General features: G+C 45.8%; 1 protein-coding gene across 7 annotated transcripts in view; it reads right to left on the bottom strand.

The window, feature by feature from the left end:
• Positions 1 to 2550: 2550 nt before the first annotated feature.
• The window catches only part of LMLN (leishmanolysin like peptidase), an 81857-nt gene continuing 60066 nt past the window's right edge, over positions 2551 to 24341 (bottom strand). For all 7 annotated transcript variants that reach the window (XR_009544792.1, XR_009544795.1, XR_009544794.1 and 4 more), the window contains one exon: positions 2551 to 2561. The gene's annotated coding sequence lies outside the window, so the exon portion shown is untranslated. The remainder of the gene's footprint in view (positions 2562 to 24341) is intronic.

Here is a 24341-nt window from a genome sequence, read left to right as displayed (position 1 = left end):
CATGGGTGGAGAGGGAAGTGTTAAGTTTCTGGAATATGAAGGAAGAGAAGTGCCTAGAGCCGTTAAATAGTTACATGGTTAATGAAGGGAGCCTGGGTGGAGGGACACCTGGTTAAGTTCACAGAAAACAATGTGTCAGGACCCCATTTTGAGCCCCTTGTCACCACTTACCTGGCTGAGGAAAATCGGGGCTAGTGGAAAATCAGAGCTGCAGCTGTCTCTCTGTCTCTCTTCCTCTCTTCCTGATTGGTTCCCTGCCCTATCAATTTCTGACCATCTCCTAGTAAATAAGAAAATTTAAAATAATGTACATAAATACAGGAAAAGTGAGAAATATTATACCTGTGCCCACTGTTATATTTAACTGCTGAATGGAAAGCATTCACCCCCAGTAAAGAACAGTGAATTATTGAGGTTACAAACATTTTAAGTAAAATAGTGACAATTCTTTAAGCCATGCAATTCAAATCCATTGTGCATTGGATGTCACTAACATGAACTAAGATAATGTGTAGAATTTGTGACAGGAATTGTATTGTGCATCAAAAGATCCCTAAAATTACAAAATAAAATATAACAAGCAGAAGAAAATACTCCCCATGGGATACCTGTCTAAATAAATAAATATGCAAATAAATGGGGAGGATCTAGGAAAAATTTTGGAAAACACTTAAAAATGAAAAGCTCAAGAAGAACAGATTATGGCAGTATTGTCCAGACAGACTGCTGAGAAACTGCTGCAGAAGTTCCCTGACACTTCAGTATTCAGGGAATTTAAGATTTATGGAGAATGAAAACAAACACATATGTATTGAACCTTAGACTAGAAAATAAAGAGGCAATTTCTGTGCTATGATCATTACAATAAGGATACTGCTAGAAATTCTATTAGAAATGTTATTGGAAAGTTCAATTATTTATAATTGTAGTGAATCCTGCTCTAAGTATGTGGCCACTTATTTATGAAAAATGAGTCTCGTACAAACGTGGTATTTCCAAATTGAGATCAAATACATGGGTCATCAATTCTAAAAAAGATATATATATATATATATATATATATATATATATATATATATATGTAGACACATAGATAAATATTCACAAGCTCAGTGATAGTTAGCATATACCTGTATTGTGAATTTGCAGGTATAATTGCCATCCTCTCTAGTCCTGGCTGCTTCTCTGGGTGATATATATATATATATATCTTTATTATAAATTCTGAAAATACAGGCATGGATATGAGGAGACAAAATATGGCTTGTGCCAGAGAGATTTCCAAGGCTGAGGCTCCAGTAGCCAAGTTGTAATCACAAACACAGCAAGCCAGAACTCAGCAGTAGTCTGGTAACTCTCTTTGTATATCTGGGCCTGTCAGTACAATAAGGATATAAGTAAAATATTAATGAGTGGAGACAGAATGAGTGAGAACATCTGAGAGGTAGAGACAGAAATGTTGGAGAAGAACTAGACCCTGAAAGAAACCATAGCACCAAAACCTCCTGCTCTGCTTTCATTCTTGACAGGTTCAAACCTGGGTTGTAGAGATGGTAAGGCAGCAACTCTCATGCCCACAGACCCCCAGACCTACACTAGGCTTTCCATATAATTTTCTACCAGGCATGGACAAGTGTGAATATGTGTGTGTGCATGTGTGTATGCATGTGTGCCTGTGTGTGTGTGTGTGTGTGTGTGTGTGTGTGTGTGTGTGTGTGTGTGTGCTCAGAGCTCATCTATACTAGTCTCACTATATGGCTGCTAGGTAGCCACCCTCACCTGCAACCTAACTACAGACACCCCACCTGGTCAGGGACAGGCCAGGTAACCCAGATTCTGCCTAAGTAGGAATGCATATGTAAAGGGACAGTCATGTCTGACTCTCTATAGTTCTCACTTTAATCACCTGCCTCACTATCATCCAGAAACTTTCACCCACAGGGAAAGCTGGGGCACCCCTCAGCATTCAAGGGCATGAGCCTGGCCAGTCCTGTTTGGCTGCCTTCTCAGCCTCCAGACTCTCAGTCCACTTCTCAGGGCATCAGACTACAAGCCAGCAAGCACACAGGCAGAGCTGTATTTTCAACATGGATGGGAACTCTGCTTGAGCAAACAACAGTGGATGAACCCGGCCCCTTACACCTACCCTTCAGGCTCTGCTAAGGAAATTGCTCCTGTAGCCTCTCACAGCCCTGACAGATGTTGTCCAGGTATCCACACATCACACTCAGAGAGATTCCCAAAAGAGGGCTTGCATGAGTCTCCCATGCAACGTCGCTCTGCGGGCAAAAACCAGAAGTTGCCCTGGCCAGTACTTTGCTACGGAAAGACAAAAGACAAAAGGAAGATGTGTGCCTCTATTGGCTGAGTCAGGAGCTTCCAGTGGAAATCACAGACGCACCCACCTGAGTGCTTGGCTGCTTCTAACAAATGCACTTGCAAACACCTGTTAAAGCTTGGTCCCTAAGAAGATACTCAGGAATCCTTCCAGGAGCCTGTAGACTGGCTGACCTCTTGACCCCAGCTCATTGGCCCAGAGTTGTGCTCTGAGTTTGGAGGGCCTTCTGGCCATAGATGAGAATATTGCCTAGACACAAGAAGAAATTTCACAGTTCAAAATGATTGGACCTCATGAGGCACTTGGAATAGACATTTCACATCAGAAGTCAGGTCAATCAAAGCACACTCTTTCTAAACACTTGAAGTTTATTCACCTTTTGCATGGAAATCTGGACACTGGTGTGGTCGTCAGTGCCACATATCCTTCAAATTTGAACCCACATATAGGGAAAGCACAGTGGGACAGTGGCATATAGTTTCACTTCTCTTGACCTGTGCTATCATAGGATAAGGACAAGAATGCTGCGCAGGAAGGAGAGGAGAACAGGGTTTAGGATGATTGTCAGTCACCGGGCCTTGAAGAAGGGGAGTCAAGCACAGAGGGCCTGGGAAACTGCAGCTGGGGAAGGATAAAGGCCTAGAAACTGCAGCAGGAAAGCTGCCTCCTCAGTTACCCTCAGAACACCCCGATAAAGCATGAGACTGAATAATCATTCATGACAGGTTCAAACCTGCATTGTAGAGATTGTAAGGCAGCATCTATCATGCCCACAGACCCAATACATCCCAACCTTCACCATATGCTGTACTACCAAACTGACAGTAGTGTGTGTGTGTGTGTGTGTGTGTGTGTGTGTGTGTGTGTGTGTGTGCTCAGAGCTCACCTATAATAGTCTCAGAGCATACGAGGCTAGGTAGCCAGCCTCACCTGCAATCTACCTACAATGAACCCAGCTGTCAGGGCAATCAGGTAGCCCAGAATCTGTCTAAGCAAGAATGCATATGCAAAGGGACTCTCATGTCTGGCTTTCCTGAGTTCCCCATTCAATCCCATGCCTCACTGTCATCCAAAAACTGTCACCGGGGGAAGCTGGGGCACCCCCCCACAGAATTCAGGGGCATGAGTCTGGCCAGTTGTGTTTGGATGCCTGGTAAGCCTCCAGACTCAGACCACTGCTCCAGGCAGCAGACTACAAGCCCAGCAAGCACCCAGGCAGAGCTGTGTTTTCAACATGGATGGGAACTCTGTTCAACCCAACAATAGTGGATGAACCCAGCCTCTTACACCTACCCTTTGGGTCCTGCTAAGGGAATTTCTCCTGTGGCCTCTCACAGACCCAAACGCTGGTGTTCAGGTGTCCACACATCACACTCAGATTTCAAGAAGAGGGCATGCATGAGTGTCCAATGCAAAGTCGCTCTACATGCAGGAACAAGAAGCTCCCCAGTGCCCTTGAGACGGAGAAAAAAAAGGAAGATGGGTGCCTCCATTGGCTGAGTCAGGAGCTTCCAGGAGAGATTGCAGCCCCACCACTCACCTGAGTGCATGAATCCTAGTAGCAAAGGCAACTGGAAACACTTGTTACCACTCAGGAATCCCTCTAGGAGCCAGAAGGCAGGCTGACCTCCTGGACCTGGGTTACTGGCCCAGAGCTGTGCTCCTAGATGGGCAGGCTTTCTGGCCATAGGTGAGAATATTGCCTAGACACAAGAAAGAACTTCAGGTTTCAAAATCATTTTAAACCCCATGAGGCACTTGTAAAAGACATTTCACAGCCATCAAAACACCCTCTTTCTGAACCCTGGAAGCTTCAGCTTTGCATCGAATATCTGGACACTGGTGTGTCCATCAGTACCACAGATCCTTTACATTCATCCCAATAGAGGGAAAGCACAATGTGTGTGCCAGGGGGATAGAGTTTCACTTCTCTTGACCTGGGCACTCATGGAATAAGGACAAGGACGCTGTGCAGGAAGGAGAGGAGGGCTGCATTTAGGCTGAGTGTCAGCCTCAGGGCCCTGGAGAATGGGAGTCAAGCGCAGAGAGCCTGGACAGCTGCAGCTGGGGATGGACATATGCCTGGAACATGCAGCAGGAATGCTGTCTCCTCAGTTCCCCTCTGAACTACCCCATATGCATGAGACTAAATAATCCAAAGGGCAAAGAAAGGAAAATTTCAACAGCAGGAATTCTGAGTTCACGATGCATGTACTGACTTCCAGTAAAGGCCCAGTGAAGAAGGCACGTAGACACAGAGATACTGCCATGGAAATGAGGAGACAGAATATGGCTTGTGTCAGAGAGACTTACAAAGCTGTGGCTCCAGTAGCCTAGGGGAAATCACCAACAAAACAACCCAGAGGTCAGCAGTGCTCTGGCAACTCTCTTTGTATATCTGGGCCTGTCAATAAAAGAAGGATATAAGTAAAATATTACTGAGTGCAGACAGAGTGAGTGAGAGCCTGTGAGAGTCAGAGACAGAGAAGGCGAGAAGAGAAATAGAAGAGTTGGAAATAGACCAGAAGTCAAAAACCTCCTAGACTGTTGTTGAGGTGGTCTGGTGTCGGGCTGCACCGCGGAGAAGAGAGCGGACGTCCAGAGCAAAGGGGTACACAGATCTTTATTATAGGATGGGGGGGGAGGTTTGGTTCAGACCACGTGGAGCCAGCCAGCAATGGCCAACCACGGGGGGAGAGCAGGGAGCGAGACCTCAGAGAGGGAGAGCCGAGAGCCCAGAGAGAGAGAAGGGAGGGGTGAGGGGGCTTTTTATTGGGCGACAACCAGGGGTGACGTGTAGGGCCAGGATTGGTTGAAAGGGGGCACTCTAGGATTTAGCGGGGCATAGAAAAACCTGGGGGCGGAGCCAGGATTGGTTGAAAGGGGGCACTCTAGGATTTAGCGGATCATAGAAAAACCTGGGGGCGGAGACTGCATCAGAATAAGTCCTCAGCAACATCTCCTCCTATCCCTTTATATCTAAATGGACACAGTAAAGAAAAATGGAGCATGCTTAAATGTTTTAGAGGAATGCCATGCTCAGGTGGGAAGATGTAGGACTTTCTGTGGAGGAGGGAAGGCTTAAATGGCTGCCAACCTTGTGAGATTTATGCATCTTCCTGTGCTCAACCCCTCTTTAGAGAGAGAGACTTACCTGGAGAGACTCATCTCATAGGTTTAAGCGCAGCCTGCTCAACCATCTCTTCACAATATCTCTACATCTTTTCTATCTTTCTACCTAGTAATAGCATAAGATGTACAAAGTCTATAAAAGACTATCATGGGGCAGAAACCTTTTGGGCATAAGCCTAAATGACATAACAAAATAGGAAGAGATAAGTAGGGGAGAAGTAAAAGCCAGTGTGGTGTGAATGGAAGGATTGGTGTGTAAAGGAGCATTCCCTGTTTGGGTGGGGAAAGGGGCAAGGGTACATAATGAGGGGGAGGCGGGAGGCATGACCCACCAAACAGAGGGGCTATTTGGCATTGTATAGTCCTCAAGGCAACAGTCTGTAAAGTCTATGAATTACTCAGGATCAGTCTATGAAAAACCAGCAACGTGAAAGGAAGGAAGCTGCGGTAAAATTGTCTAAAGTGTCCGAAGGGTATACCAGCAAGTCCGATAGAAGTCTCAGTCCAGGAGCTACGAGCAGCAGATCGCTTTCTCTCCTCTCCTCTCCTCTCCCGGATCAACTAGGAATACCAAAGGAGACCACCCGGACCGAAACACGACAGGACTAGAATGACCACAGAAACCCAGTAAATCACCCGTGAGTACAAACACGCGTGGCTGGTGACAGAGAGAAGAGAGGGGCCTAAGGAGAGATTAAGTGACTGCTAACAGTTCGACAGTCTGTCAGTGGAGACACCACCTCCAGTCTGCTCCACCAACAAGGGGACAGCTGAAGGGAGGAAAGGACTCCCCAGAGACTCACCAAGTACAACTCTGAGTCTCCATTGCTACTACCCTCAGAATCTGGAGCAGCAACAGGGAGGGACACCAGGGCACAGAGATCTAACCGGGAAACTCAGGGGAAGACCTATACCTCGGTGGCATAGCTGAAGGGCTGTGAAAGTCTCTTTGCATAACCACTGGATTATCTCTGCCACACCCTGCTTTATCTCTTGGTCAGGAGTCATTGATTAAGCCAAGAAGCCTATTGATAGTTTAAAAGCCCTCAGGCTACCATAGCCTACAGGGGAAAAAAAAAAAGGCTTTTACACCACTGAACTCCAACTCAGGGATTGAAAAAACTGTTAACTTATATAAAATGGTTAAAACAACAAGAAAAAATAATGGAGACTCGAACCAGGACAAGAGTCCAGCTAAAAGTCCTCCAGAGGGCGAAGCACAAAACAACGAGTTCAACATCCAAACATTAGCTAAGGAAATAATAACAGGAGTGAGTAAAGAATTTGAAAAAATTGTAATCAGAACTGCAGGAACAACAAATGAGAATATGGAAGAAAATTCTAATAATCTCATGGTTATTAGAGAGCTGAAAGCTGAAATTGCTGAGCTAAGAAGGCAACTAGCTGAACAAGCTAAAACAGTATCAGAGCAGGGCAACAAAATAGATGAACTCCAGAAAGCAGTAGAGGGCAGAGAGAATAGAATCAATGAGGCTGAAGACAGAATTAGCAAGATTGAGGATGAATTAGAGACAACTAAAGAAGAAGTAAGAGATCTCAAAAAGAGATTAAGAGATGCTGAAAACAACAACAGAGTCCTATGGGATGACTTCAAAAGAAACAATATACGCATTATTGGCTTACCAGAGGAAGAAAGAGAAGGGGAGGAAGAAAGCGTTCTCCAGGCCATAATAGCTGAAAATTTCTCTAGTCTAGACAACACCAAAGACATAAAGATTCAAGAAGCCCAGAGGGTCCCAAACAGAATTAACCCAGACCTAAAGACACCAAGACATGTCATACTTAGATTGGAAAGGAATAAGGATAAAGAAAGGATCCTCAAGGCTGCAAGAGAAAAACAAAGAGTCACCTACAAAGGAAAACCCATAAGATTAGCAGCAGACTTCTCCATACAAACACTACAGGCCAGAAGAGAATGGCAAGATATCTATCGAGTGCTCAATGAGAAAGGCTTTCAGCCAAGAATACTATATCCTGCTAGATTGTCATTCAGACTAGATGGAAGCATCAAAACCTTCTCAGACAAGCAACAGTTGAAGGAAGCAACCATCACCAAGCCTGCCTTGAAAGAAGTTCTGAAAGGTTTCCTATAAACAACCAGACCACCACAAATAGAACACATATCAAAACACTCTAAAACTCTACAAGAATGGCGTTAAAATATCTTCAATCTTTGATATCAATAAATGTCAATGGCCTGAATTCACCTATTAAAAGACACAGAGTAGGAAGATGGATCAGAAAACACAACCCAACAATATGTTGTCTACAGAAAACTCACCTAACGCAACAAGACAAACACAGACTTAAAGTGAAAGGATGGAAAACTATCATTCAAGCCAATGGCCCACAAAAAAGGGCAGGAACAGCTATTCTCATATCTGACATGATAGACTACCCTATGATCCTGCAATTCCTCTCCTGGGGATATATCCTAAGGAACACAACATATCTATCCAAAAAAAATCTGTGTACACATATGTTCTTGGCAGCACAATTTGTAATAGTCAAAACCTGGAAGCAACCCAGGTGTCCAACAACAGATGAGTGGCTGAGCAAGTTGTGGTATATATACACAATGGAATACTACTCAGCTGTAAAAAATGGTGACTTCACCGTTTTCAGCCAATCTTGGATGGACCTTGAAAAAATCATGTTGAGTGAAATAAGTCAGAAACAGAAGGATGAATATGGGATGATCTCACTCTCAGGCCAAAGTTGAAAAACAAGATTAGAAAAGAAAACACAAGTCGAACCTGAAATGGAATTGGAGTATTACACCAAAGTAAAAGACTCTGGGGTGGGTGGGGAGAATATAGGTCCATGAAAAATGATGAATGAAATAGTGGGGGTTGTATTGTTGAATGGGAATCTGGGGAATGTTATGCATGTAAAAAAAAAAAAAAAAGAAGTAGAAACGCAAAGCAGAAATTGACTGAGTTTGGAGTATGGCACCAAAGTAAGAAAGCAGAAGTACACTAGAGTTTGCAGTGAGTACCTCCCTAACACTTCCTCTCCACTTTTCCAAGCTTTGGGACCAGGATTGCTCAACAATTTGTTTGGCTTTGTATGTTAACTCTCTTTTCAGTCACCAGGTTCCAGGTGTCATCAGGATGCCGGCCAGACTTCCCTGGACTGAAGACACCACCAATGTGTCCTGGAGCTCAGCTTCCCCAGAGACCCATCCTACTAGGGAAAGAGAGAGGCAGACTGGGAGTATGGACCGACCAGTCAACACCCATGTTCAGCGAGGAAGCAATTACAGAAGCCAGACCTTCTACCTTCTGCAACCCTCAATGACCCTGGGTCCATGCTCCCAGAGGGATAGAGAATGGGAAAGCTATCGGGGGAGGGGGTGGGATATGGAAAAAAAAAAAAAAAAGAAGTCTCAGTCCAAAGTAAGCGACTGGGGGAGAAATGGCAGGGGATGAAATGCTGCATGAGGAAGGTCAGCCTCTGGAATTCTGCTTTTCTGTAGATTGTGAGCTGGAACCGCCAAAACGTGACAGGTCAAAGCAAAAGCAGGAAAGGCAGACAGGCAGTAAAAAGGTTCTGTCCTTGGAGTCTGCGAATCAGATTCTTCAGATCGCGTTGAGTGACATCTAGGGTTTCGGGGGGTGTGCCACGGTAGTCGTGCCATCTAGTGAGTGACGTCAGGGTGTGCAGGGGTTCAGATGGTTTTTCCCAGATTCCTGTAAAGAAACACAAACAATCTGCTTCTCATGGTTAGCAGGGCATCTGATTTGAATGCTTTATAGAAGAAGAGGTTTGGTGCCTTGACCAACTGAGTATTGGGGGATGTATCTTTCCTATTCATTTATGATTACATTTTATATTATTTGTCATGGTAGTCAGCCGTTTATCTGGAAGGTCCTGGGTGATTCATGGGGAAAAAGACCTTATCTTTTAACAAAGACTCTAAGGTGTAGGGAGGCGGGAACTATCTTATCCCTTTTTCTTTTTTTTTTGTATCTTGTATCTTGCCTTTTGTTGCCCTAGTTGTTCTTGTTGTAATTATATTGTTGTTATTGCTGATATTGTGGTTGTTGGATAGAACAGAGAGAAATGGAGAGAGGAGGGAAAGACAGAGGGAGATAAAGATACCTGTAGACCTGCTTCACCGCCTGTGAAGTGATTTCCCTGCAGGTGAGGAGCCGGGGGCTCAAACTGGGATCCTCAAGCCAGTTCTTGCTAAACCCGCTGCGCCACCACCCGATGCCCAGGAACTATCTTTTAACATAAACTCTATGGCCATGCCAATAGCAACTTTGAGGGCACATGTGGCTCCCCACATGTCCCCCTGTCTTATATCATGTTTTGATGTTTGGCGGACTTTGTTTTGTGGCAGGGTGGACTGTGCCTGTCTTAGGTTGGGGATCAGCCTTCCGTCTTACCCGTCATTGGAACACCTGGTCATTTTTGCCCAGTAGTACCAGATGCCCTGTCTTAGGTTGACTGGATAGCGCTAGTTTCCTCTTACCCGTCATTGGCTAGCCAGCCCTCTACATGGTGGACGTTCTGATGGAGGGGGGCAAATCCTCCACAGCAACTCAATATTCTGCCATGTCCAGCCTATGATAGTGACTTTGTATAGGTTGCATCTTTATGGCATCAATCTGTTGCTGCAAAAGGCCATGAGCTTGTTAAGAATTATAGGACTGTGGTCCGGGAGGTGATGCAGTGACTAAAGCCTTGGACTCTTAAGCATGAGGTCCTGAGTTCGATCCCTGGCAGCACATGTACCAGAGTGAGTCTGGTTCTTTCTCTCTTTCTCATTAATAAATAAATTTAAAATGTGAAAAAAAAAGAATTATAGGACCTATTGTGAGCAGAAGAAGTAAAACAAGCTAGGGTCCCACAACTAAGGGTATACAGGTAAGGAAGGGGGAATGTATCCATTGATATGAAGAGGTAGGAGCATATCTCAAGTCTAAAGGAAGCAGTCAGTGAATGTGATGTCCAGGGGAACAGCCATTTGTCTTTGGGGGTAGTAAAGGATGTCCGTGGCATGGGTGATGTTATAAAGAGAAACATCTTTAAATTGTTGGCTGACAAAGGCAGGCCTATGGTGGCAAGACAAGATACACCAGTTAAGTTTACAAGAATATGTGAATGTTGCTAATTCACATAGGTTGGATATGGAGGAACTTCTTACAGTTTAATACCTTACCATATGAACAGATGATTCCTCATATGAAGGCTTGATAGCTGTAATCACTTACTTGTGGAAAACAATAAAACTTGTAACAAGTTAGAGGTTTACTATAATTGACTTTGGACTATAAGCAGACTCAGGTTACTTAGAGAGTTAATGCATGTTAGTAACAATGGTTTTAACATTTAGAGTACTTCTGAGCAGATGGGTCATACAAAAAATGTTTGGTCATTCAGCACACTCACTCACAAAACACAACTGGCCATTCATAACATAAGACATTCAGGGAAGGGGTAGGAGAGAGGGCTCTGTGAGCCAACTTTTGTAGGTTCTGCCATGCCATATTATGGATGCTGGGATGTATCCTGCATCTGGTCCTCTTGTGTTATTTCTTGTTCTTCAGGAATAACAGCGCCATCCTGCGGGTATTGTCGGACATGGCGGGCAGGAACCCAGACAGGTTTAGAGAAATTTTGAGGGAAAATGCATGCGAAACCCCTTCCCATGGTCAATAATGGGTCAGGCCCTTTCCAAACTTTATCGAGTGGGTCTCTCCATTTGACCTTAATAGATGGGAGGGTAGATGGTGTTTGCCAGTGAAGAATAATAGGGGGTAAGGCCGAGTTATTGTAAATATTAAAGAGATTTAACGTAGTTAAGGCTTTTGCTAGCTGGATATTTGGGGGATATGTTCCTCCTTTATCTTTATTTAGTTGAGCCTTCAGAGTTTGATGGGCCCTCTCGACAATGCCTTGTCCCTGTGGATTGTAGGGAATGCCCGTGGTATGAGTAATATTCCAGAGGGAACAAAAATCTTTAAATTGTTTACTTGTAAACATAGGTGCATTGTCTGTTTTCAAAAATAATGGGACCCCCATAACGGCAAAACAAGAGAGCATATGGCTTACAAGCTTTTTAGCACTTTCTCCTGTCTGAGCTGTAGCCCACATAAATTTAGAAAAGGTATCAATTGAGACAAACACATATTTTTGTTTGCCAAAGTTTGGTATGTGGGTGACATCAATTTGCCAAATAGCATTAGCTTTTAAACCTCGGGGATTAACCCCAAGGGTCTGGATAGCAGGTGTCTTTATGAGACTTGCACAAGAAGAGCATGTAGTGAGGATATGTTTTAACTGTGATACAGGAACATCAGGGAATCGAGCTTGAAGGCCTTTAAGATTAACATGGGTTAGAGAGTGAAAATTAGCAGGATCAGAGACAGAGACTGGGAAAGTTCCTGTGGAGGCAAGGCGGTCAACTGCGGCATTCCCTTCGGACAGGGAACCAGGAAGAGGGCTGTGGAAGCGAAGGTGTTGAATATACAGTGGTTGGGTTCGAGAACAGAGCATAGAGGCGATTTGAATCAAGAGAGGGGAAAGTGGGTTGTCATCAATTTTCACATACGAACGAGCAAGCCATGGAAGTAAGTTAACAGTATACACACTGTCAGAAAAAAGGTTGAAGGATTCTGGTACAGCTTTTAGTGCAAGAAAAACAGCATAAAGTTCTTTGTACTGAGGGGAATTCTCAGGAAGCTCAGTAAAGAGAGGTTTAGGAGATTGTTTGTCTGGGTAATATATAAGGGCAGCAGCTCCCCTTTTTCCGCCATCAGTAAAGATTGTAGGAGCAGAGGGAATGGGATCCCGAGAGAAAAGTTTAGGTGCTAGTAGAGGCAGAAGAGGTAAAGAAGCTATCAATTTATTAGAAGGAAAATGGTTATCTATTTGTCCTGGAAACCCCACGAAGCTTATGGCAAAGCGGGAATGATGGCGTATAAGCCACTCTGTATCTGTGAGAGAAAAGGGCAGAATGATTAAATCCGGTTCTTTCCCTAAGACCTGCACAGACCTATTTCTTCCTTGGCGAACCATGAATGCTAACGCATCTATCTCAGTGAGGAGTCTTGGAGCTCCTCCTACTGGCGTGTGAAGTCATTCGAGAACCCCATGGTCTTGCCACAGTGCCCCTACTACTGTGGGGGTGGAGTTGAAGATTAGAAGGTTTACCAGAGAGGAGGGGGAGAATCGAACAAGGTGCATGTCCTGAAGGGCCTGGTTAACCCTTTCCAGTGCCAAGGAGGCCTCAGGAGTTAATTTACGTTTTGAAGAGGGCTGTTTGTTTCCTTTCAACAGGTCAAACAGTGGTTGGAGGCAGCTTGTGGGCAGATAGAGATACTGCCTAAGCCAATTTAAATTTCCTAGAAAACTTTGTAAGAAGCAAGAGTAAGGTTAGAAGGGAAGGTAACATTAGGTTTTAAGGGATGAATTTGCGTTAGAGAAATCTCTGAACCTAGGAAGGATATTGGAGGGATTAGCTGTATCTTCTCAGGGGCTACATTAAGGCCGCTTTTCTTTAATGCAGGAATGAGAAAATCACGTAAGGCATAGAGATCTGTATCTGATTTTCCCCATATTAAAATATCATCTGTATAATGAAAAATATTAAGGCCCTTATGAATATATGGGACAAGGGCAGATTTAACAGCCTCCTGACAAATCGTAGGACTATTGGCCATACCCTGGGGCAGCACCACCCATTCAAATCTATCAGTGGGGCTGGCATTATTAATAGAGAACAGAGAAGGCAAAACGTTTACAATCTCGCGGATGCAAGGGGATAGAGAAAAAACAATCTTGTATATCAATAGCTATGATTGGAATTCCCGTGGGAATTGCAGAAGCAAGAGGCAAACCCCATTGGGGGGAGCCCCAGACCTGCATGGTTTTATTTACTGCACGGAGATCTTGAAGGGGGCGCCATTTTCCCGAGCGCTTTTTAATCACAAAGACAGGAGTATTCCATGGGCTTCGAGAATGACGAATGTGTCCCAAGGACAACTGCTCTCGGACGAGCTCTTTTAAAATGTTTAGCTTATCCCTAGGTAAAGGCCACTGTTCCACCCAGACAGGCTCATTAGAAAGCCAGCTTAAGCGGGGTGTTTGGCTATGAACAGTGGCATTTAGTATTGGGGGTGCTGAATAGACCTGGTATCACGGGAATGAGTTTTACGCTCTGCAGAGGCATCTGTGGATATCCTAACATTAAGACATTCCAGAAGATCCCTGCCCAGTAAGTTGGTGCTAATATTAGCTACCAAAGGGCGGAAGTGTCCAGTAGAACCTTCTGGGTCTTCCCACATAAGCGAGTCTCGTGTGTAAAATGCTCTCGTCATCCCTCCTATTCCATGTAAACTGGGTCCAGGGATGAGTTCCCAATCTTGGGGAATCTCTTCTTGCCTTAAAATCGTCTTTGCTGCCCCCGTGTCAATCAAAAATTTAAAAGGAATGTTGCCTATCTTTACTGTCATAGAAGGGTGACCTTGTTCTAAAACAGGAGTAGTCCACAAAATCTCAGGCCCCGAATTTGTACTATTCAGGGGCGAACCATCTTTATGAAATTGGGACCAACAATCTCTCTTCCAATGAAACCCCTTACGACATTTTGGACAAACAGTACGTGGTCTCTGGCTCCCTGACTGAAAGCGGGGTTGCTCTGGCTGGAGGCGTGGTTTCCCTGACTGGAGGCGTGGTCGCAACTTATCAGGACATTGGTTACGCCAATGTCCTTGGCGACCGCACTGAAAACAGGCCCCGTTTTGCTTACGTGGGGCAACTGCATAGACCTGCGTCGTAGCGGGTGTCCCATAATTGCCTGATGTAAGTTCCTGTGTCGCTAGAATCCAATTATCTGGGTGTAGGTGTTTAAGATTAAGGCATACCTGACGGAATTGTGGTGTCATGCCTTCCCAGACAATAGAGCGCAGGAGTAGTGTGCGGACGTCAGGATTATAAACCTTTCTCTCTAAGCTTCTCTTCACCCTTGAGATGAAGCTCGCCAATGACTCATCAGAGCCTTGGTGAAAAGAGTTAATGGGAGCTGACGAATCTACATCGGGTGGGGTCACCCTTTCCCATGCTTGTGTTGCACAGATGCGTACCTGTTCAAAATAACCAGTTGGAAACCTGGCTTCTGCCTGCTGAGCTCCAGATTCATAAGCTCCTGCTCCAAACAAAGCATCAAAATTCCATTCTACCTGTTTGTTACTATTTTCCTGCGATTGCCTAGAGCACTCATCGCGGAAACATGCCTGCCACTGAAGATAGAGTGGGTCTGGGAGTGCAGCACGAGCCAGTTCTTTCCAGTCTTGTGGTATATTTAAATGATGGTAAAAGCTTCTCAAAACGGACTTGGTCCATGGAGAGTGCATACCATCCTCCCTGACTGCTTGCCTGAGCGTTCCAAGTTCTTTCGAGGAATATGGCTGCCACGGCTGAGGGTTTTGTTTAGAAGGGGCCAAGTTTACCGGGAATGTGTGGATTTGGTCCGATGGCGCGGGAGAGGGAGCTACAGAAGTGGAAAGTTCAGTAGAAACTGCTGTAGTGGCTGCAGGGGAGACTAAACGCATATCTACGGGGATGGAGCTCCCGGGGTGGACTGCACATGGTTTAAAATCCTTAAGTGCTGAAAAAATATCCCTTAGCTCTCGTATCTCAGTCACTAGGTCCCTTAATGGTGACGTATCAGCAGGGGGCGGGGTCAGGGACGAGGAAGCCTCAGGCGGAGCTGAAACCGCGGCGGCAGGGGCCAGGGGCGGAGCTGAAACCGGAACGCAGGGGGAGGGGCTAGAGAACCGGAAGCCTCACGGGAAGCGGGGGGCGGGGCCAGAGAAGCAGAAGGAACTGAACACGTGTCTGCCACAGAAGGGACCGAACACTTGTCTGCAGAAGGAGCCGAACACGTGTCTGTGGGGACAGCTGGGGGAGGGGTCAAAGGAGCGGCAAAACACGTGTCTTCAGGGGCAGTGGGGGGAGGGGTCGTGGAAGCGGAAGCTGCCGCAGGAGGAACCGAACACGTGTCCCCGGAGGCAGTGGTTTGGGGGCTGACTGCAGATTGCTTAGGGTGTTTAAGTCCTAAGCAAATATCCTTTAACTCCTGTATCTCAGCCTCAAGGTCACTTAACCTTTTGGCAGGAGGCCTTGTACATATCCTGAAAATAGTAAATATAGCCATGAGAACCCATGGTGTAGCAAAAATTAAAGTGTCTCTGAGATCGAAAGCCTGTCCCAGGAGAGAAGGATAGAATGTCTGGGACACCTCCTCATAAAACGGAAAAAATCCCATGGTGGAGGGAAACGCGGGGCCACAGAAGCGGGCGGATTCCACTTACCTGTGTCTGGGCAGTTTCGGAGACCTCAGGCCGGGCGTGGTGTGGGTACAGAACACGATGGGCGCCAGATGTTGTTGAGGTGGTCTGGTGTCAGGCTGCACCGCGGAGAAGAGAGCGGACGTCCAGAGCAAAGGGGTACACAGATCTTTATTATAGGATGGGGGGGGAGGTTTGGTTCAGACCACGTGGAGCCAGCCAGCAATGGCCGACCACGGGGGGAGAGCAGGGAGCGAGACCTCAGAGAGGGAGAGCCGAGAGCCCAGAGAGAGAGAAGGGAGGGGTGAGGGGGCTTTTTATTGGGCGATAACCAGGGGTGACGTGTAGGGCCAGGATTGGTTGAAAGGGGGCACTCTAGGATTTAGCGGGGCATAGAAAAACGTGGGGGCGGAGCCAGGATTGGTTGAAAGGGGGCACTCTAGGATTTAGCGGATCATAGAAAAACCTGGGGGCGGAGACTGCATCAGAATAAGTCCTCAGCAACATTAGACAGTGTTCATTCATGACAGGTTCAAACCTGGGATGTAGAGATTGTAAGGCAGCAGCTCCAATGCCCACAGACCCCAGGCAACCCAAGCCTTCTCCATATGTGTGTAGTATTTGCCACAGGAAATGTATTGTGCATCAAAAGTTCCCTTCAATTATAAGAGAAAATCTCTCAAGCAGAAGAAATGACCCCACATGTGATACCTGACTAAATAAATAAATATGCAAATAAATGGGGATGATCTAGGAGGACTTGAAAAAATAAAAATAGATAAAAACAAAAACCACAAGAAGATCTGATTACAGCAGAAACATAGAAACCATCTGCTGAGAAATAGAGGGCTGCTTCAAAAATTCCCTAACACTTCAGGGTCCAGGGAAATTAAGATTTCCGGAGAAAGAAAACAAACACATACGTATTGAAGCTTACACTAGAAAAAAGGAGGGAAGTTCTGGGCTATTATAATTACAATAAGGATGCTGATAGAAACCCAGTTAGAAATGCTACTGGAAGGTTCTATTATTTATAATTGTATTGAATCCTGCTCCAACTAGGTGGCCAATTATTTCTGAAAAACTAGGCTTTTATTAATGTGGTAATTCTGAATGAAGGTCAAATACATAGGTCAACAATTCTAAAAATGACAGCTATATATATGTATATTTATTTTTTTATTTATTAATATTTTATTATTTTTTTATTTATTCCCTTTTGTTGCCCTTGTTGTTTTATTGTTGTAGTTATTATTGTTGTTGTCATCATTGTTGGATAGGACAGAGAGAAACGGAGAGAGGAGGGGAAGACAGAGAGGGGGAGAGAAAGATAGACACCTGCAGACCTGCTTCACCGCCTGTGAAAACAAACACATACGTATTGAAGCTTACACTAGAAAAAAGGAGGGAAGTTCTGGGCTATTATAATTACAATAAGGATGCTGATAGAAACCCAGTTAGAAATGCTACTGGAAGGTTCTATTATTTATAATTGTATTGAATCCTGCTCCAACTAGGTGGCCAATTATTTCAGAAAAACTAGGCTTTTATTAATGTGATAATTCTGAATGAAGGTCAAATACATAGGTCGACAATTCTAAAAATGACAGATATATATATGTATATTTATATATGTATATGGATGTATATCTTTATTATAAAGTCTGAGAGATACTGCCATGGGAATGAGGAGACAGAATATGGCTTGTGTCAGAAAGACTTACAAAGCTGTGGCTCCAGTAGCCTAGGGGAAATCACCAACAAAACAAGCCAGAGCTCAGCAGTGCTCTGGCAACTCTCTTTGTATATCTGGGCCTGTCAATAAAGAAGGATATAAGTAAAATATTACTGAGTGCAGACAGAGTGAGTGAGAGCCTGTGAGAGTCAGAGACAGAGAAGGAGAGAAAAGAAACAGAGTTGGAAATAGACCAGAAGTCAAAACCCCCCTAGACAGTGTTCATTCATGACAGGTTCAAACCTGGGATGCAGAGATTGTAAGGCAGCAGCTCTAATGCCCACAGACCCCAGACAACCCAAGCCTTCTCCATATTTGTGTAGTATTTGCCACAGGAAATGTATTGTGCATCAAAAGTTCCCTTCAATTATAAGAGAAAATCTCTCAAGCAGAAGAAATGACCCCACATGTGATACCTGACTAAATAAATAAATATGCAAATAAATGGGGATGCTCTAGGAGGACTTGAAAAAATAAAAATAAATAAAAACAAAAACCACAAGAAGATCTGATTACAGCAGAAACATAGAAACCATCTGCTGAGAAACAGAGGGCTACTTCAAAAATTCCCTAACACTTCAGGGTCCAGGGAAATTAAGATTTCCGGAGAAAGAAAACAAACACATACGTTTTGAAGCTTATACTAGAACAAGGAGGGAAGTGCTGGGCTATGATAATTACAATAAGGATGCTGATAGAAACACGATTAGAAATGCTACTGGAAGGTTCTATTATTTATAATTGTATTGAATCCTGCTCCAACTAGGTGGCCAGTTATTTCTGAAAAACTAGGCTGTTATAAATGTGGTAATTCTGAATGAAAGTCAAATACATAGGTCGACCATTCTAAAAATGACAGATATATATGTATTTATATATGTATATGGATGTATATCTTTATTATAAAGTCTGAGAGATACTGCCATGGAAATCAGGAGACAGAATATGGCTTGTGTCAGAGAGACTTACAAAGCTGTGGCTCCAGTAGCCTAGGTGAAATCACCAACAAAACAGCCAGAGCTCAGCAGTGCTCTGGCAACTCTCTTTGTATATCTGGGCCTGTCAATAAAAGAAGGATATAAGTAAAATATTACTGAGTGCAGACAGAGTGATTGAGAGCCTGTGAGAGTCAGAGACAGAGAAGGAGAGAAAAGAAACAGAAGAGTTGGAAATAGACCAGAAGTCAAAACCCCCTAGACAGTGTTCATTCATGACAGGTTCAAACCTGGGATGTAGAGATTGTAAGGCAGCAGCTCTAATGCCCACAGACCCCAGGCAACCCAAGCCTTCTCCATATGTGTGTAGTATTTGCCACAGGAAATGTATTGTGCATCAAAAGTTCCCTTCAATTATAAGATAAAATCTCTCAAGCAGAAGAAATGACCCACATGTGATACCTGACTAAATAAATAAATATGCATATAAATGGGGATGATCTAGGAGGACTTGAAAATATAAAAATAAATAAAAACAAAAACCACAAGAAGACCTGATGACAGCAGAAACATAGAAACCATCTGCTGAGAAACAGAGGGCTGCTTCAAAAATTCCCTAACACTTCAGGGTCCAGGGAAATTAAGATTTCTGGAGAAATAAAACAAACACATACGTATTGAAGCTTACACTAGAACAAGGAGGGAAGTGCTGGGCTATGATAATTACAATAAGGATGCTGATAGAAACACGATTAGAAATGCTACTGGAAGGTTCTATTATTTATAATTGTATTGAAACCTGCTCCAACTAGGTGGCCAATTATTTCTGAAAAACTAGGCTGTTATAAATGTAGTAATTCTGAATGAAGGTCAAATACATTGGTCGACCATTCTAAAAATGACAGATATATATATGTATATTTATATATGTATATGGATGTATATCTTTATTATAAAGTCTGAGAGATACTGCCATGGAAATCAGGAGACAGAATATGGCTTGTGTCAGAAAGACTTACAAACTGAAGCTCCAGTAGCCTAGGTGAAATCGCCAACACAACAAGCCAGAGCTCAGCAGTGCTCTGGTAACTATCTTTGTATATCTGGGCCTGTCAGGAAAATAAGTATATAAGTAAAATATCAACGAGTGAAGACAGAGTGTGTGACAGCATGTGAGAGTTAGAGATAGAGAAGGCGAGAAGAGAAATAGATGAGACCAGAATTCAAAAACCTCCTAGACTGTGTTCATTGATGACAGGTTCAAAGTTGGCTTGTAGAGATTGTAAGGCAGCAGCTCTCATGCCCACAGACCCCAGACAGCCCCAGCCTTCACCATATGCTCTACTACCAGACCTGACAGTAATGTGTTTGTGTGTGTGTCTGTCTGTCTGTGAGTGTCTGTGTGTACTCAGAGCTCACCTATAGAAGTCTCAGAGCATGGGTGGCAAGGTAGCCAGTCTCACCTGCAACTTATGTACAGAGAACCTAGCTGGTCAGGGCAAGCCACCTAGACAAGATTCTGGCTAAGCAAGAATGCATATGCAAGGGGACTCTCATTTCTAGCTCTCCTGAGTTCCCGATTCAATCTCATGCCTCACTATGATGCAAACACTGCCAGTGGGGAAGCTGGGGCACCCCTCAGAATTCAGGGGCAGGACCCAGTCCAGTCACGTTTGGCTGCCTTCTCAGCCTCCAGGATCCCAGTCCACTGCTCAGGGCAGCAGATTACAAGCCCAGAAAGAACCCAGAAAGAGCTGTGTTTCAACATAGATGGGAACTGTGTTTGACCAAACAATAGTGGATGAACCCGGCCCCTTACACCTACCCTTTGGGTCCGGCTAAGGCAATTGCTCTTGTGGCCTCACAATCCCCGATCATGGTGTCCTGGTGTCCACACATCACACTCAGAGAGATTCCCAGAAGTAGGCATGCATGAGTGTCCCATACAATGTCGCTCTTCTTGCAGGAAGCACAAACTCCCCGGGGCCTTGCTATGGAGAGACAAAAGGAAGAGGTATGCCTTCATTGGCTGAATTAGGAACTTCCAGTGGAGATCACAGCCCTACCCCTCACTTGAGGGCCTGGCTGCTGCTAATAAAGGCAATAGGAAACACCTGTTACCACTTGGACCCTGAGGACATATTCAGGAATCCCTCCAGGAGCTAGCAGGCTGGCAGATCTCCTGACCCCGGGATAGCTGTGCTCCTAGTTGGGCGGCCCTTCTGGCCAGAGGTGAGAATATTCCCTAGACACAAGAAAGAACTTCAGGTTTCAAAAGGATTTGAAACCCCATGAGGCATTTGATAAAGACATTTCACAGCCATCAAAACACCCTCTTTCTGAACCCTGGAAGCTTCCGTTTTGTATGGAAAATCTGGACACTGGTGTGGCCATCGGTACCACAGATCCTTTACATTTGGCCCAATAGAGGGAAAGCACAATGTGTGTGCCAGGGGGATAGAGTTTCACTTCTCTTGACCTGGGCTCTCATGGAGTAAGGACAAGGATGCGGTGCAGGAAGGTGAGGAGGGCTGCATTTAGGCTGAGTGTCAGCCTCAGGGCCCTGGAGAATGGGAGTCAAGCACAGAGGGCCTGGACAGCTGCAGCTGGAGATGGACATATGCCTGTTACCTGCAGCAGGATCACTGTCTCCTCAGGTCCCCTCTGTACTATGCCATATGCATGAGACTAAATAATCCAAAGGGCAAAGAAAGGAAAATTTCAACAGCACGAAGACCGAGTTCACGATGCATGCACTGACTTCCAGTAAGGGCCCAGGGAAGAAGGCACGTAGAGACTGTCAGAGAGACAGAATGACAGTGGTAGAAAAGGGTAGAAATTCTGGCCCTGTGTTGATCAGTGCCAGAGCACTGAAGACAAACCCTCCATGGCCATGCGTACTTCTTAGAAGTGGCATTGTTATTTTATGTTTGTGAGGAAAGGTAACACTTAGAACATCTAGGTCTTAGCCCACTCTGAGAAGCAACACTTGGCCTCACTATAGTGATTCTGTTGTTCTCTCTCTCTCCCTCCCTCACACACACACACACACACAAACACACACTCTCACAGTCACACACACGCACACATCCACAGAGGCACAGGCACAAACGGAGTTATACACATGCGCACTGGACAGCTTCTGCAAGGCAGGGCCCTGGGCTGAACCCTGCTTCGCATTTCCTGGAAGCATGCCCAGCCATTTAAGGCCAGCTCTGAGCTCCCATTGGCGGGCTTCCTTCAGAAGGCCCGCCCACAGGGCGCCAGCCAGGCTGTGATAGGGCAGAGGCTAGGCCACGCCCAGAACCCCACCAGCAATCTCATTGGCCAGTGTACTTGGACTCGCCCAGGAGGGTACCGGCCCCTAGTCAGTGATTGGCCAGCGGCCTTGAGCACCTCCCACACGGCCCTAAAGCAAGCTCATTCGGCAGCCTCTGGAAGGCCCGTCCACCAGCCACTTCCGCTCGACTCTGATTGGCCGGGTGTCCCAGGGACAAGTCCCCAGCTAGCCATATCTTGGCTCCCATTGGCGGGCTGCTGTCCAAGGGGCGCCTTCTGATAGGCCAGTTCCTAAGGCACGCCCAGGAAGGTCACCGCCCTTGCCCCATGATTGGCCAGTCTCCTGGTCTCTGCCAATGAGGCCCGCACCTGGCGCTCATTGGACAGCCTCCCAAGGGCCCGCCCCCAGGCACTTCCGCTAGACCCTGATTGGCTGACCTCCAGGGATAAGCCCATCCAGAGCCAGCACCCAGGCTCTCATTGGTGGGCTGCTCTCTGAGGCCCACCCTCGCAACTCCTCCTCTGTTCTCATTGGCCAGCTCTTGGTTCACGCCCCTGAGGGTGACGTTCCTCCTCTCTGATTGGCCAGCTGTCTCTATGAATACCCACTGAGCCCTCCCCTCAGGCTCATTGGGCACGGGCTCTGAGGCCCGCCCCCGGGGACTTTCTGCCATCCTCTGAAGGCCCTGTTTCTGCAAACACGACCCCCACAGCTCCTGTCTGGGCCCATCCTTAGGACACTGCCTGCCTGCGCTAGGCTGGCCATGCTCTTGGGGCACACCCAGAAACACTGTCGCCACTCTCCTAGCCCAGTGCCTCAGGGCACTTGCCCCATGGAGCCTTAGTCCCGCCCTGGTGCTGCCCTCTTGTGGGCACCCAGCAGAATGCAGCTGAGCACAGGGATTCCAAACTCCCAGTAGAGTCATCCCAGACAAAGAGACAAACCCCTTCCACTTGCAAAGCCAAATGGGGGATCCCCCCACCCCACAGGAAAGAACAGATGTCTAGGGCACTCTATGTCAATTTCAACCCTGCTGTCCACGGGACACAAATCCCAGAGTTCTCCTCATACCACAAAATCACTACACTCAATGGAAAGTTTATAATTTATAATTGTAGTGAATCCTGCTCCAACTATGTGACCAATTATTTATGAATAAGGAGGCTATTATAAATGCTGTAATGCTGCATTCAGATCAAATAAAAGGTCAACAATGTCTAAAAATGGATGCCTCCATTGGCCAAATTAGGGGCTTCCAGTCAAGATCACAGCCCCGCCCCTCACCTGAGGGCCTGGCTGCTGCTAATCAAGGCAATTGGAAACACCTTTTACACTTGGTCCCTGAGGACATACTCAGGAATCCCTCCAGGAGCTAGCAGGCTGGCAGACCTCCTGACCCCGGGATAGCTGTGCTCCTAGTTGGGCGGCCCTTCTGGCCAGTGGTGAAAATATTCCCTAGATACAAGAAAGAACTTCAGGTTTCAAAGGGATTTGAAACACCATGAGGCACTTGGAAAAGACATTTCACAGCCATCAAAACACCCTCTTTCTGAACACTGGAAGCTTCCGTTTTGTATGGAAAATCTGGACACTGGTGTGGCCATCAGTACCACAGATCCTTTCCATTTGGCCCAATAGAGGGAAAGCACAATGTGTGTGCCAGGGGGATAGAGTTTCACTTCTCTTGACCTGGGCTCTCATGGAGTAAGGACAAGGACGCTGTGCAGGAAGGTGAGGAGGGCTGCATTTAGGCTGAGTGTCAGCCTCAGGGCCCTGGAGAATGGCAGTCAAGCACAGAGGGCCTGGACAGCTGCAGCTGGAGAGGGACATATGCCTGGAACCTGCAGCAGCAACGCTGTCTCCGCAGTTCCCCTCTGTACTACACCATGTGCAGGAGACTAAATAATCCAAAGGGCAAAGAAAGGAAAATTTCAACACCAGGAAGGCTGAGTTCACGATGCATGCACTGACTTCCAGTAAGGGCCCAGTGAAGAAGGCACGTAGAGACAGTCAGAGAGACAGAATGACAGAGACAGACAAGGACTGAAATTCTGGCCCTGTGTTGATCAGTGCCAGAGCACTGAAGACAAACCCTCCATGCCCATGCATACTTCTTACAAGTGGCATTGCTATTTTATGTTTGTGAGGAAAGGTAACACTTAGAACATCTAGGTCTTAGCCACTCTGAGAAGCAACCCTTGGCCGGCAGCCCACTCTCCAAAACTGCCCTCGCCTCTCCAAATTCGAAGTAGTCATAGTGATGCTCCAGCCAAGATGCAGGCTGGCGTATTGCATCTCCCTGGTCCAGCCTCAGCCTGTCCTGTGTGCAGGGAACTGCACTATGTCTATTTCTTCTTTGATTTACAATTTTGGGATAAGACTCGGTGGACAAAAAGAGCAAGAGGGAAGTAGATGATTTGGCAGTGGTAGTTTGTGCTGAGAGAGAATTGTAGAGTGATATACGATATGGCTCTGTGAGATGTCTCTCATGACTGTGGCTCAGAAGGGCCAGGTGTATCCACCTTGCTACCCTAATCCAGAGCTGTGCAGGTCTCTAGCTAAAAAATATTTTCAGACCTCTACATGTTACATATATATA

Source organism: Erinaceus europaeus, chromosome 14 (genome assembly GCF_950295315.1).
Source record: "Erinaceus europaeus chromosome 14, mEriEur2.1, whole genome shotgun sequence".
Classification (NCBI taxonomy): Eukaryota; Metazoa; Chordata; class Mammalia; order Eulipotyphla; family Erinaceidae; genus Erinaceus; species Erinaceus europaeus.
The sequence above is the reverse complement of the archived record's forward strand: the minus strand, read 5'-3'. Positions and strand labels throughout refer to the sequence as shown.